This window comes from Microcaecilia unicolor, chromosome 1 (genome assembly GCF_901765095.1).
Source record: "Microcaecilia unicolor chromosome 1, aMicUni1.1, whole genome shotgun sequence".
Classification (NCBI taxonomy): Eukaryota; Metazoa; Chordata; class Amphibia; order Gymnophiona; family Siphonopidae; genus Microcaecilia; species Microcaecilia unicolor.
Genome location: NC_044031.1, coordinates 277,815,526 through 277,829,310, shown reverse-complemented (window position 1 = coordinate 277,829,310; position 13,785 = coordinate 277,815,526). Strand labels below are relative to the sequence as shown.

At 42.7% G+C, this 13,785-nt stretch overlaps 1 protein-coding gene across 1 annotated transcript in view; it reads right to left on the bottom strand.

Annotated features, from left to right (window-relative positions):
• Window positions 1–13,097, bottom strand: part of SLC25A38 (solute carrier family 25 member 38) — an 85,789-nt gene extending 72,692 nt beyond the window's left edge. Inside the window, exon 1 of the mRNA XM_030206906.1 lies at window positions 13,075–13,097. The gene's annotated coding sequence lies outside the window, so the exon portion shown is untranslated. The remainder of the gene's footprint in view (window positions 1–13,074) is intronic.
• Window positions 13,098–13,785: the final 688 nt, after the last annotated feature.

The window sequence follows — 13,785 nt, the reverse complement described above, 5'->3', positions numbered from 1 at the left end:
ACCCACCCCCATCCTCCCACCCTGTCAGACTGTCATAGCAATGCTTGAATGTTCTCACTTATATACACTGTCAGCTAGCACATTTGCTTATTTCCGATCTGATGAAGAAGGGCAACCTTCGAAAGCTAATCAAGAAATGTATTAAGTTATGTCCAATAAAAAAGGTATCATCTTATTTTCCATGTTTTATTTTGTTTGATTTCTATTGATAACATGTATCCTTACTAAAGCCGTTCTTGTTCTTGAAATGGCATCCAGAACCAAAGAAAATTGTCATGGCTGATACTGAAATGGACCCTGAGTTCGAAGTTGAGGAGATCCTGGACTCCAAACACCAAAGAGAATGACTCTTCTACTTGCTTTCATGGAAACACTTTGGTCCTGAGGAAAATTCGGGGGAACCAGCTGCTAATGTCCATGTCCCAGAACTAATCCAAGAGTTCCACGCTAGCTACCCATCCAAACCCAGACCCAGGCAGAGGGGGGCCTTTAAGGAGGGGATACTGTCATGTCCCCTACCTCAACGCAAGCGGTGTTCTCGGGCTGCGAAGGGTCCTGGCAACACACACACTTGACTGGCTCAGCCTTGAGCAATGTCTGTGTACTTCTCTGGCTGCAGGCTCCTTGATTGCCTTTCTCTCATGCACCTGGATCTGCTCTCTCTGCCTGGCTTCCAGTCTCTTTAATTGCCTTGCTACCACGCACCTGTGTTGATTTTCTCTCTGCCTACCTGACCTTTGGAAGCTTTCTTCTTCAGCTGGTTCCCTGTCTACGTCAGAAAGCCTGCACTATTTCTGGGATGCTTTCCTTCTGCCTCATTGCTTCAGCTTCAGCGTACTCTTCTGTTTGCTGCCTGCCTGTAAAGACCCTTCCTGTACCTGGTTACTCTCTTGTCTGCTCCCTGCCTGGACCTGGTTACTCTTTTGTCTGCTGCCTGCCTGGATATCCTGCCTGGACCTGGCTACTCTCTTGTCTGCTGCCTGCCTGAACCTGGTTATTCTCCTATCTACTGCCTGACTGAATATCTTGCCTGGACCTGGTGACTCCTGGGTCAGTTACCCGCCTGTATTCCTGCCTGGACCCAAGACACTCCTTAGCCTACTGCCTATTACTCTGTTGTGACCCGCTCCTGAACTTCTTCCTTCTGCTCTCTCTGGGCGCCCCTTTCCTGGCCTCTTTGTGAAAGTCCTGTCGGCCACCTGCCCACACCTGGGGGCTCAACTCCCGGGGAATGGTGGTCACCACAGGTGAACTTCGGGGTTGCTCGGCTGCCAAGCTCAATCCGGGGCTGAAGTCCTCATACCCGGGATCACTGCTCGGCACAGGGACTCACAAAGCTGACACTATCAAGAAACCCTTGGGGAAGGCGAGTCCATTGATAGGATTGGGCCTCATGGCAAAAGGCTGTTAGGGGGCGACTAGATGGAGTGGGATGGACAAAAAAGCATTAGAGAGATCTAGTACTGAAAAAAAGCCAGACAAGCTAGTACGCTGTAAAAGGGTTTCAGGGTTCTCAACACAGGGATAAAGAGGTTGAACCCGGTCATTAAGGGCATGAAGATCACGAACAATGCATCACTTACCATTAGGCTTAGGCACAGGGTACAATGCGGTATTATAGGAAGAAGTACTCTGCTCAATGATACCATGTTGCAGAAGGGAATCAATCTCGTCCTGTAAACCAGCTCTAGCTGCTTCAGACAAATTATATTGGGTACACATGGTCCTGTACATCCTGGTTTTAATTCAGTTTTATGAGGAGAGACATGGGAGCGATGACCATAAGGCTGATCATCCGTAGCCCAGAAATCAATAGGAACAGAAGGGAAAGACTGCTCTAAATCATCATCGACCAGAAAGGAAAACTCAGGATGAGTATCCCTAAATGATGGATGAAAAGAAAGTGAAACCTGAAAAACAGAAAGGAGGTCTCGTCCCAGTAAATTAACAGGGCAAGATGAAGAATAGAGTAGTGAAGCTGTAGTCGTGTATCCATTAAATGACATTGTGACAGGATGGGTGAGGGACACAGTTTTATTACATAAGTACGTAAGTATTGCCATACTGGGAAAGACCAAAGGTCCATCAAGCCCAGCATCCTGTTTCCAACAGTGGCCAATCCAGATCACAAATACCTAGCAATATCCCAAAAAAGTACAAAACATTTTATACTGCTTATCCCAGAAATAGTGGATTTTCCCCAAGTCCATTTAAGTCTATGGACTTTTCCTTTAGGAAGCCATCCAAACCTTTTTTAAACTCCGCTAGGCTAACCTCCTTTACCACATTCTCTGGCAACGAATTCTAGAGTTTAATTACATGTTGAGTGAAGAAAATTTTTCTCCGATTTGTTTTAAATTTACTACATTGTAGCTTCATCGCATGCCCCCTAGTCCTAGTATTTTTGGAAACCGTAAACAGACGCTTCACATCTACCCGTTCAACTCCACTCATTATTTTATAGACCTCTATCATATCTCCCCTCAGCCACCTTTTCTCCAAGCTGAAGAGCCGTAGCCGCTTTAGTCTTTCCTCATAGGGAAGTCGTCCCATCCCCTTTATCATTTTCGTCGCCCTTCTCTGCACCTTTTCTAATTCCACTATATCTTTTTTGAGATGCAGCGACCAGAATTGAACACAATATTCGAGGTGCGGTCGCACCATGGTGCAATACAAAGGCATTATAACATCCTCATTTTTGTTTTCCATTCCTTTCCTAATACTACCTAACATTCTATTTTCTTTTTTAGCCGCAGCAGCACACTGAGCAGAAGGTTTCAACGTATCATCAACGACAACACCTAGATCGCTTTCTTGGTCCATGACTCCTAACATAGAACCTTGCATGACGTAGCTATAATTCGGGTTCCTCTTTACCACATACATCACTTTGCACTTGCTCACATTAAGTGTCATGTGCCATTTAGGCACCCAATCTCCCAGTCTCATAAGGTCCTCTTGTAATTTTTCACAATCCTCCCGCGATTTAAGATTTAATGACTTTGAATAACTTTGTGTCATCAGCAAATTTAATTACCTCACTAGTTACTCCCATCTCTAGGTCATTTATAAACATGTTAAAAAGCAGCGGTCCCAGCACAGACCCCTGGGGAACCCCACTAACTACCATTGAGAATACTGACCATTTAATCCTACTCTCTGTTTTCTATCTTTTAACCAGTTTTTAATCCACAATAGGTTACTACCTCCTATCCCAGGACTCTCCAATTTCCTCTGGAGTCTTTCATGAGGTACTTTGGCAAATGCCTTCTGAAAATCCAGATACGCAATATCAACTGGTTCACCTTTATCCACGTGTTTGTTCACCCCTTCAAAGAAATGTAGTAGATTGCTAAGGCAAGATTTCCCTTCACTAAATCCATGTTGACTTTGTCTCATTAATCCATGCTTTCGAATATGCTCTGTAATTTTGTTCTTAATAATAGCCTGTACCATTTTGCCCGGTACCGACGTCAGACTCACCGGTCTGTAATTTCCCAGATCTCCTCTGGAACCTTTTTTAAAAATCGGTGTTACATTGTCCACCCTCCAAGCTTCTGGTACCACGCTTGATTTTAAGGATGAATTACATATTACTAACAACAGCTCCGCACGCTCATTTTTCAGTTTTATCAGTACTCTGGGATGAATACCATCCGGTCCAGGAGATTTGCTACTCTTCAGTTTGTAGAACTGCCCCATTACATCCTCCAGGTTTACAGAGAATTCATGAAGTTTCTCCGACTCGTCAGCTTCAAATACCATTTCTGGCACCAGTATCCCACCCAAATCTTCCTCGGTGAAGTCCAAAGCAAATAATTAATTTAATCTCTTTGCTATGGCTTTGTCTTCCCTGATCGCCCCTTTTACTTCTCGGTCATCTATCGGTCCAACCGATTCTTTTGCCGGCTTCCTGCTTTTAATATACCTAAAAAAAATTTACTATGTGTTTTTTGCCTCTAACGCAATCTTTTTTTTTAAGTCCCTCTTAGGTTTCCTTATCAGCGCTTTGCATTTGACTTGACATTCCTTATGCTGTTTCTTATTATTTTCAGTTGGTTCCTTCTTCCATTTTCTGAAGGATTTTCTTTTAGCTCTAATAGCTTCCTTCACCTCACTTTTTAACCATGCCAGCTGTTGTTTGGTCTTCCGTCCCTCATAGCCCTGAGTAGAAAGAGTATGTTAGGAGAGGGTCACAGAAGGTGGCAAAGAGTTAAGAATAGAGCCTGTAGCTCCAGTATCCAAAAGAAAAGGGACATAAGTTCCGTTAACTTTCACTTGAACCATGGGTTCAGAGGTTCCCACAGCTATGTGGAGATTAGCCATTAGTCATTGTGGCTGTTGGGCAGATCTCTGACAAAACTCTTGTACTGTCTGAGAAGTGTCCCACTGTAGGTAAGAATGAGAGGTAGTAGAATTGTGATTAAATGGGGGAACTTTACATTCATCCTGGTAATGGCCGTACTTGCATTCTATATTGGTTCTCCGATTAGGACTGTTGAGAGGTTGGCCTCACATAGGGGACACAGCTCTCCCTCTAACAACTGGGCATACTCTACCAGTATAATAGAGCAGGAGATTTAGGTACAGGGATATTGTCTTTAGACAATTGTATGGCATAGAATCTTTGTTGGGTTTTTAGCATGTCGTCTTGGGACTTCTTACATTCTTTCTCAAAATGACGGGCAAAATGATAAATGTGCATGGAAATCTCTGACCATGGCTTGAGTTCCAGAGCAAGGATGGAATCAAGTTTAGATTTAACAGGAGGAGGAAGAGTATCTCGCAAGGTTTGATAAAATAAAGGTGAAACATTCGGGTCCAAATAATGAAGTTCTGTGTCAGACTTCCAGTTGTCAATATACTGGGACTCATAAACTTCAATACTGTCCTTCGTTGGATCCCAGCGCATACTCATAAGACAGGAAAAATTCCTCTGGGTTGGAAACAAGAGACACATGGAGGCATATTTTCAAAGCACTTTGGGAAGCTAAGTTCCATAGGTTTCTATGGAACTTTGGGAGGCTAAGTGCTTTGAAAATATGCCTCATGGTATCCCAAATAGCATTTCGATGTATATCAAAGGAGACACCATAATAATCAGAGTTTCCCATAGAAACTTGATCTAATCCTGCAAGGGCAATTACAGTGTCCGCTTTGACACCAGGCAGCTTGGCCAGAACTGCTTTGATGTCACCATGAAAAAGTTTATAGTGTCCGGCAAGTCTCTCAAAAATAGTAATCCATGGGGAGGCACCCTTACTAATCGGGGGTAGTTGCTGAACAATGGTATGAATGTCCACAAAAGAGCAATGGATATACTTAGCAGGGGCAACTCCTCCATTGGCAGGATCAGGTTTGCCATAAAACAGAAGACAACATTGAACAGGTTTGGGCTTTTGTTCATATTTTTCCCAAACCAGGAGACACTTCTGCATATAAGCGTAGTCCCACTTAGGATCTCCCAAACCTTAACAAATACATTTACGTGCCAGAGTCATATGAGAAGGAACAAGTGATCCTATTCTGGGATAGGAATCAACCTGTGGGTATAACTGTTCTGACCATCCAGCCAGATTATCTACCTAGGGGTCCATGTAAAAAGCAGTACCCTCCTTCTGGACAATATATTGTTTAGGAGTGAGGTTTGTGGGTAACATTAATGCCTCAAATTCTGGGAGATAATTTTTCAGTTCATCTCATGGAAGATCACGCTGTTTAGCCGCTTGAAGGCGGGTAAATACGGGACTACTATGGATTTGCTCATTGATTTTCATTAATTCCTCAGATATGTGTGAAACTGCAGAAATCGCAGAATGTAAATTAGCTAAAGGTGTTTGTTCTTTCTCAGAAAAAGAATTGAATAAGGCATCAGGGAGGGTTTCCAGCAGATCCCTCCTGTTTAAGTTCTGTAGGTACTTTGGAAACCGCAGCAGGAGCGGTGAGGTGCTCAAAAGGGATGTGATCACCATACATATGATGATACTTAGGATTGTGAAGGGCTTCATTTTCCAATTGGGAAAAATAACTCGCAGGGTCTGTAAGGGGTGTGAGAGCAACAGCACCAGAAAGGTAACTATAAGTGGTCTCTTTTTGTGGCGCAGCAGGCGGAAACACAAAAGGATTATTAGGCTTACAAGGCATGGGTGTAGCAGGGAGATGCACCGGAGTAGACTCAGATGGTGCCGGTAGAGAAACCTTTTTCTGCTGTACAGTAGTTTTGGGTGGTAAGGCTTTATAACCAACAGCTACAGTCAACGAGGAGTCGATAACTGTGGCTTGTAGGTCCGGATACAGTCCCGGAGTTACCTCAGTAGGTTCAGTGGGACAGGTAGGATTTGAGAGGTTATAAGGCGGCGGTAACCCAGAAGTATCTGGAGCCGCTATAGATGTGGGGTTGCCATATCAGTATCTTTGAGACACAAATCCAAAATTTGTAAATGGGTAATTGTATTTTTACTCTTTTTGTCATCTTTTAGTGACAAAAATTCACAAAGGCATTTAAGAGTACATTAGAGAGTTGCACGGGGACAGAAATGCGACCCGTCCGGAATCAAACCCGTCCCCGCTCATCCCCGCCAGAATCTAACCCGTCCCCGTGAGTAATCTCCTCCGTTCCCGCCCGTCCCCGTGAGTAATCTCCTCCGTTCCCACCCGTCCCCGTGAGTGATCTCCTCCATCCCCGCCCGTCCCCATAAAAAAAGGAAGTATAAAGTACTGAGTGGAGTGCAGGGCTGTGCTACCACGGTAAGCGGGGTAAGCACCGCAGGGGGGCACCAACCTCTGGAGGGCACCTACCGTTTCCTGAGGTCAGCTCACTTGCAAAATGTTTTACCTGAAGCTGTGATTTTCCTCTCTCCCCTGCCCTCCCCTCTTCGACCACAGTGCTCACTGAGGCAGGTAGGCTCTGCTGAAGTTGTTTGAAAGAATACAACCAGTGCTATTTATGTCTTTGGTGTGGGACGAATTCCTCATTCAGGGTGAGCTTGAACAACATTCAAATTAAAGAGAACAGCCAGGTTTGGCAGGAGGTGTGCAAGTGAGACTGGGGAGAAATAAAAACTAAATAGTGTAATTGTTAAAATCTGTAAGTGGTTCAAAGTTTGTTTGTTTTTTTCTCTGAGCTTGTACACCGAGAGGAGGGCATGACTGCAATGATGTTTGCATAATTATCAGGTAACCCGATAGCTACAGCTAAAAGCCATTTAATTGGCTGATGGTTCCAACAGTAGTTTCAGAGGAAGTTTAGCTGAGTAGTGTAGAAGAGCTGGTAAGTGAAAATCTGATTGTTTTTTTGGTGTTTGTTTTTATATAAAAGATTCTCCTTGGATAGGGAAGAGTCTGTGATATGTGAAAATATATTTTGCTTTAATGATATTGCTAAACTTTAGAGTCAGAGACTTATCAATGATCAGAAAAAGAAAGTCACCAGACAACAAAGGTAGAGAAAAATCATTTTATTTTCATTTTAGTGTTTGGAATATGTCCACTTTGAGAATTTACATCTGCTATATTATTTTGCAATATATAGCAATTTGTTTCTAAGAATATTGCTGACAATTCCTGTCAGTGTGGCAAGTGGTGAGCGATCATTTTCACGGTTAAAAATCATAAAAAACTAGTAAAAAAATGCCCGTTTCAAAAGGGAAGGAAACGGGCGCTAGCAAGGCCATCCCCCACCCTCCCTCCCTTGCTGTTCCAGACTCTGCTGTCCCTCCGTTTTCACCCCCCCCTTTCCGTGACTCAGTCGACCCCCCTTCTCGGCGAAAACCGTCCCCTGCCGCCGTCCAGTACCTGTGCTGATGGGGGACCCCAACCCCCATCAGACGAAGTCCTGTGCTGGCCTTCGAGGCATTGCTTCTTCAATGATTTTGTGTCCAAGTTGCTCTGCGTGCATCTGACATCAGACGCACGCAGAGGAACTTGAACTGAAGATCATTGAAGAAGCAACGGCACGAAGGCCAGCACAGGACTTCGGCTGACGGAGGTTGGAGTCCCCCATCAGCACAGGTACTGGACGGCGGTGGGGGACGGTTTTCGCCGAGAAGGGGGGTCGACTGGGTCGCGGAATGGGGGGTGCAGTATGCTGTAACACAGGGGGAGGAGTATTATTATATAGGATTATTTGTGATCAAGTATTTCGCAAGAAAGGCTTGTAAGCCTTGCCATGATTGCTATTGAGAATGATATATGTGCCCAGTTAGATATCAAAGATTTAATTACTAATTTCATGAACATGAAAGCACGAAAAGCTAAGTGGTTGTAAACCCTCTATTTGTTCAGCAATCCCACAAAGATGCACTCCATCTTTCAGCTCCTATTTCCTTTGCATCTTATGCCACACCGGGGGTGGGGGGGGGTGCCAACTGATAGTCTGCAGTGGGGCACCAGAGACCCTATGCACAGCCCTGGTGGAGTGGACAGGGGGCACACAATGCAGAGTAATACATTTAAAATGAATCAGAGAAAATATTTCTTCACTCATTAATATACTGAATCTTAGAAAAATGGCAATAAGTACATAAAACAAACTGAAGTTTTTTCCACACTAAAATAGAGAAAATTATTGGTCACCCAAACAGCACAATGCCCTCAACCAGTGGCGTAGCCAGACTTCAACGGTAGTGGGGTCCAGAGCCGAGGTGAGGGGGCACATTTTAGCCCCCCCCCCGGTGCTACCGACGCCCCCCCCGCCCGCCAGCCAACCATTGCCGACACTGACCCCCCCCAACCCGCACGCCATTGCCGACACCTCCAAAACTTTGACCCCCCCCCTGCCGATGACCCTCTCGGCCCGCCGTCGCCTACCTTTGCTGGCGGGGGACCCCAACCCCCACCAGCCGAAGTCTTTTCCCTTTGTTTGGTTTCTGACAGTCTGAAGTCCTGCACGTACAACGTGCAGGACGTCAAACTCACAGAAACAGAACGAAGTCTTGCAACGTAACTGTCATACAGGAATATATAAAATCCAGCTATCCCAGTAGCTTCCCTTTCTCAGGTTTCTTGTTTTGAAATAGAGCGGTCTGTGTTAAGAAGCTTCGTGAACAGAACTATCTTCTCCATTTTGTCAGGTCACACGTATAAATGTAATCCAGTAGGGGGAATAGGACTTGATATACCACCTTTCTGTGGTTACAATCAAAGTTGTTTACATATTATATACAAGTACTTATTTTTGTACCTGGGGCAATGGAAGGTTAAGTGACCTGCCCAGAGGCACAAGGAGCTGCAGTGACAATCAAAATTGGTTCCCAAGGTTCTCAGGCCATTGCACTAATCATTGGGCTATTCCTCCACTCATTTGGAAATCATGTGCTTTTGTTAATGAAAGTTATGCTAGGAAAATATCTGCAAGTGTAATTTTATTATGCAGGCTAACAATACACCACCAAAATACAAAATAGCAAGCAGCACACTATTATTCACCACGTTAATACAAAGTTAATTATTTTCAGTGGAAAATAAATCTGTTGGCTGCCCACTATGTGAATATTCCATCACTGTTTCATTATTGCTACCAAGTATTACATATTTAGATCATTTGCTTAAAGCTTTGATGGCTTTAATTCATTTATCCAGACCTTACATGCATATGGTATTGCTTTTTAAATGCAAAGGTGAAAACTATGGGTGATTGAACAATTAGGTATAAACTGTGTTTTTTATGACTTTACTTATTTTGGAATGCTGTGGGTCCTACTGATCTGTACATCTGCTATCTAGAATTTTGGAAGATGGAAATGAGGAAATAAGCATTACGTTTTGGATGTACTCTGTAGAAGTTGTTGTTTACCTTTTCAATGAGTATATGGATGCCTGTTCTGGTGTATGCATGAGATAATGTTTGAATAACTGTCTACTTATAGCTATGAGTTTTGAACATGTGGCATCATTAAAGGACAGACTTTTAAATGCCTAGTTAGGTATATATGCTAATCTCAACTTTGTTAAATATTTCAGACATATCCATCTTCTTGCTCCCATTATGTTACTGAATTCTAATATTCTGTCTCTGTATTTTCAAATGTAAGTCACATTGAACCCAAGTTTGCCTGAGATAATGTAGGATAAAAATTAAAAAAAAAAAAAATATTTTATCCTCCACCTTTTAAGGCACCAACAGGATGGTGATGACACAAGAAAAGCAAGTTTGGTCCAATGAAGACTAACTCAAAAATAGTATTACCCATATTGCAAATGCGACCATACCATGCCTCTGTGGTTATGTTTCACTGATAAGTTAAACAATTAACTGGCTTTCTTGAAAGGATTATATAAACTTTGGATGCATGACTAGGGACACAAACATACACTTATTTATTCAGTATCACAATTCCTGATATACCGCCACAAAACAACCTTTTAGGGTGGATAGTGTTCACAGTGAGCTCCTTTTATTATCCGCCAGAAAGAAGAGATAATTTTCAGTTTTGGCACAGTACAAATCAGCACAAGAACAAAATATAAGAAAACCAATGCTCTGCAGTAAGGGCTTATAGCCCATTACCTTATGTTTAAACAAATGAAAGATCTGCATGAAGCAAAATACTTATTTTGATTTATAAAACCATTTGTCACTGAAACATGCTCAAAACAGAATAATCCATTTGTGTATCTAAATGTTATCAATAGAAATCAAACAAAATAAAACATGGAAAAGAAAATAATGATACCTTTTTATTAGACATAACTTAATACATTTCTTGATTAGCTTTCGAAGGTTGCCCTTCTTCATCAGATCGGAAATAAGCAAATGTGGTAGCAGATAGTATATATAAGTGAAACATCCAAGCATTACTTTGACAGTCTGACAGGGTGGGGGTGGGTAGGAAGTATACATGGGGACATCAAAGCATTTCTTTGATATTCTAACAGAATGGGTGTGGGTAGGTGAGAGGAGGGTGATCAACAGAGAAATACAATTTTATGGTTTATAATGGGCTAGAAAACCCAGATCCTTGTTAAGTCCTTTCTGTTGGGTGTCAAAATATTCAATCATTCTGACTTCAAAGGTCTTACGTTCCTGTATTGTTTTAAAGTTACCTTTCAGGATTCTTACTATGAAATCACTGGTGCAGTGTTCTGGTCTTGTAAAGTGTTGGCCCACAGGGGTGGGAACCTGACTGGCACCGGCTATCTTCATGTGATGTCTGTGCAGGTTAAATCTTGTCTTAAGCAAATCAAGAAATGTATAAAGTTATGTCCAATAAAAAAGGTATCATCTTATTTTCTTTTCCATGTTTTCTTTTGTTTGATTTCTATTGATAACCTTGAGTGGACTAACACGGCTTCCACACCTCTCTACTGTATCTAAATGTAAACTTCTACAATGTGGCAGCAAGCTCTGCCTACTGACTTCAGCCCAGATTATGGGTCAGATAGGCTCATGCTGTCTCTTGTTCTTTCTGATCTACTGGCACATGTGTGTGGTGACCTTCACATGCAGCAACAGCACAAAAAACTGCTTCCCTTGAGAGTGTGGGTCAGCTGACATTTTTTGTATTATAAGCACTTTTAAAGATTTTGTCTCTTTTTATCCCATCTGAGTGGGTTACAGTGTGAGTGTTTTATTGCTGATAGTGATGGACCTCCAAGGAAGGCAGGATTGCCGAAACATGGTCTGTGTTGGGTCAATATGTCAGCATATCTCTGCAGTTTTTGATAATAAACTTTTGCTTTGCTCCAGCTGACACTGTGTGTGTGGCATCTTTCACTTCTGTACTGTTTTGTGGAAGATAGTTTCCATTTTTTTGGTTTGACCTTTACATGCAGCCAGATCGCTGCAAGTAGAGGTCACCACACCCACGCACCAGTAGATCAGGGGATGATCACTGATGTCTGATTACTGAAGCAAGGACTTCCTGAACAGTGCTAGTTAACAGTGGTTCATCACCAAAGCGGTAAATGTTAACTAAAGCACCAGGAATTGATTGGCACTGATGCTGATCTATAATCTTTTTTTTTCTTTTTTTTTGTGCCATTTCTACAAATAATTTTATGCATAAAACGCATTCATAGACTTGGAGGCAGATTTAAGGGCAGACTGGGGGCTAGCATAGGTGCAGGTAGAACATGAAATTAAGCTACTCTGAAGATAACTTAGACCAGTGGTTCCCAAACCTGGTCCTGAAGGCACCCCAGCCATTCAGGTTTTCAGGATACCTAAAATTAATATTCATGAGAGAGATTTGCATTCACTGCCTCTACTGCATGCAAATCTATCTCATGAATATTCATTGTAGGTATCCTGAAAACCTGACTGGCTGGGGTGCCTCCAGAATCAGGTTTTGGAACCACTGACTTAGACCAACTAAATAAAAGGTCCACCTTGTATACAGTATTGGTGAAGTTACCATTTATATGGATTAAGTTAGTTCAGGGGTAGGCAACTCTGGTCCTCGAGAGCTGCAGGCAGGTCAGGTTTTCAGGATATCCACAATGAATATGCAGGAGATAGATTTGCATACCATGGAGGCAGTGCTTGCAAATCTATCTCCTGCATATTCATTGTGAATATCCTGAAAACCTGACCTGGCTGCGGCTCTCGAGGACCGGAGTTGCCTACCCCTGAGTTAGTTCAATAAAAAAAATGTATCACTTTATTCATTTTGTTTTTAGAATAACGGGCAATCACAGCACTTTATCCATGTATACTGAGAGTAGCAATTTAAATGAATGGAACCACTGAATATGAAGACTTGTGCACATGCTTTGTTCTCATTAGCAGTGCTCAAACTTGCATGGGCTTCCTTGCAAAAGACAAAAAAAAACAAAACATAGTGGAATGTGAAAAATTGATAAGAAATCTGAAAACTATCTACACTGCCCCTGACCTAGCAGTAAGTTTTGGCACTATTGGACATTATTTTCTTCTGTGCATTGGGAAGGAATACTAACCGACCTCATTTGCATCCATTAATGCGTTTGCAGCAATGTTTAATGTACTCATTAACACCCAAGCTCAAGCCCTTTGAGCAATTTTGCACACAATAACATATGCGCAAATCAGTCACTGACAGCTTTTTTTAACACTGGTGTTAGTTTTGAGCAACAGCCTCTAGGACATATTGATACCTTTGTCTGGCTTCAGTCTCTTTGAATCCCTGTGTTGGGGTTGTCTGAGAGATGCCTGGAGGAAGGGTGCAACTCCCATCCCTTCCCGAGTCGCTTGCATCCAGTAAAGGGCGTCTCCTAGATTCCTGTATTGAACTGATTTATGCATGCATGGACTTGTACATGCCCTATAAGTTCCCACTCACTGCCTTGGAATATGTAGATGCAAGTTCTATGTCCTGTAGCTTTTTTTTATGTTATCGCAATTTGTAAAAAGGATTTTCCCTTTTAACCACTTTGAATATAAGTTCTTAACACATTTTCTGTGTGTGAGTTATTTTCTACATGTAGAAATGGCTTTTATTTAAAAAAATGTGTGGCTATGCCCCTGGTAGCTATGGCTGCACCCCTGGCAGCAGGGTTGTAGCCAGACACCCAATTTTGGGTAAGCTGGGCCCAAGATAGGTGGGCAGAACTCCATCCTGTCCCACAAGTGTTTTGATCTCTCCTTCTGTCGTCTGCATGCCATATGGTCTCTCAAACATCCCCCCTCCCCCGCACGCATACCTTTTAAATAGTTGCTGCTCGCTGCCAGTGAAAATCTGCTAATACACATTGCTCATGTTGGCCCCATAGCCTTCCCTTTGATGCAAATTCCTGTTTCCACAAAGGCAAAAATATGTCAGAGGGAAGGCTGTGGGGCTAGTGCGAGCAGTATGTGTCAGTCACTGT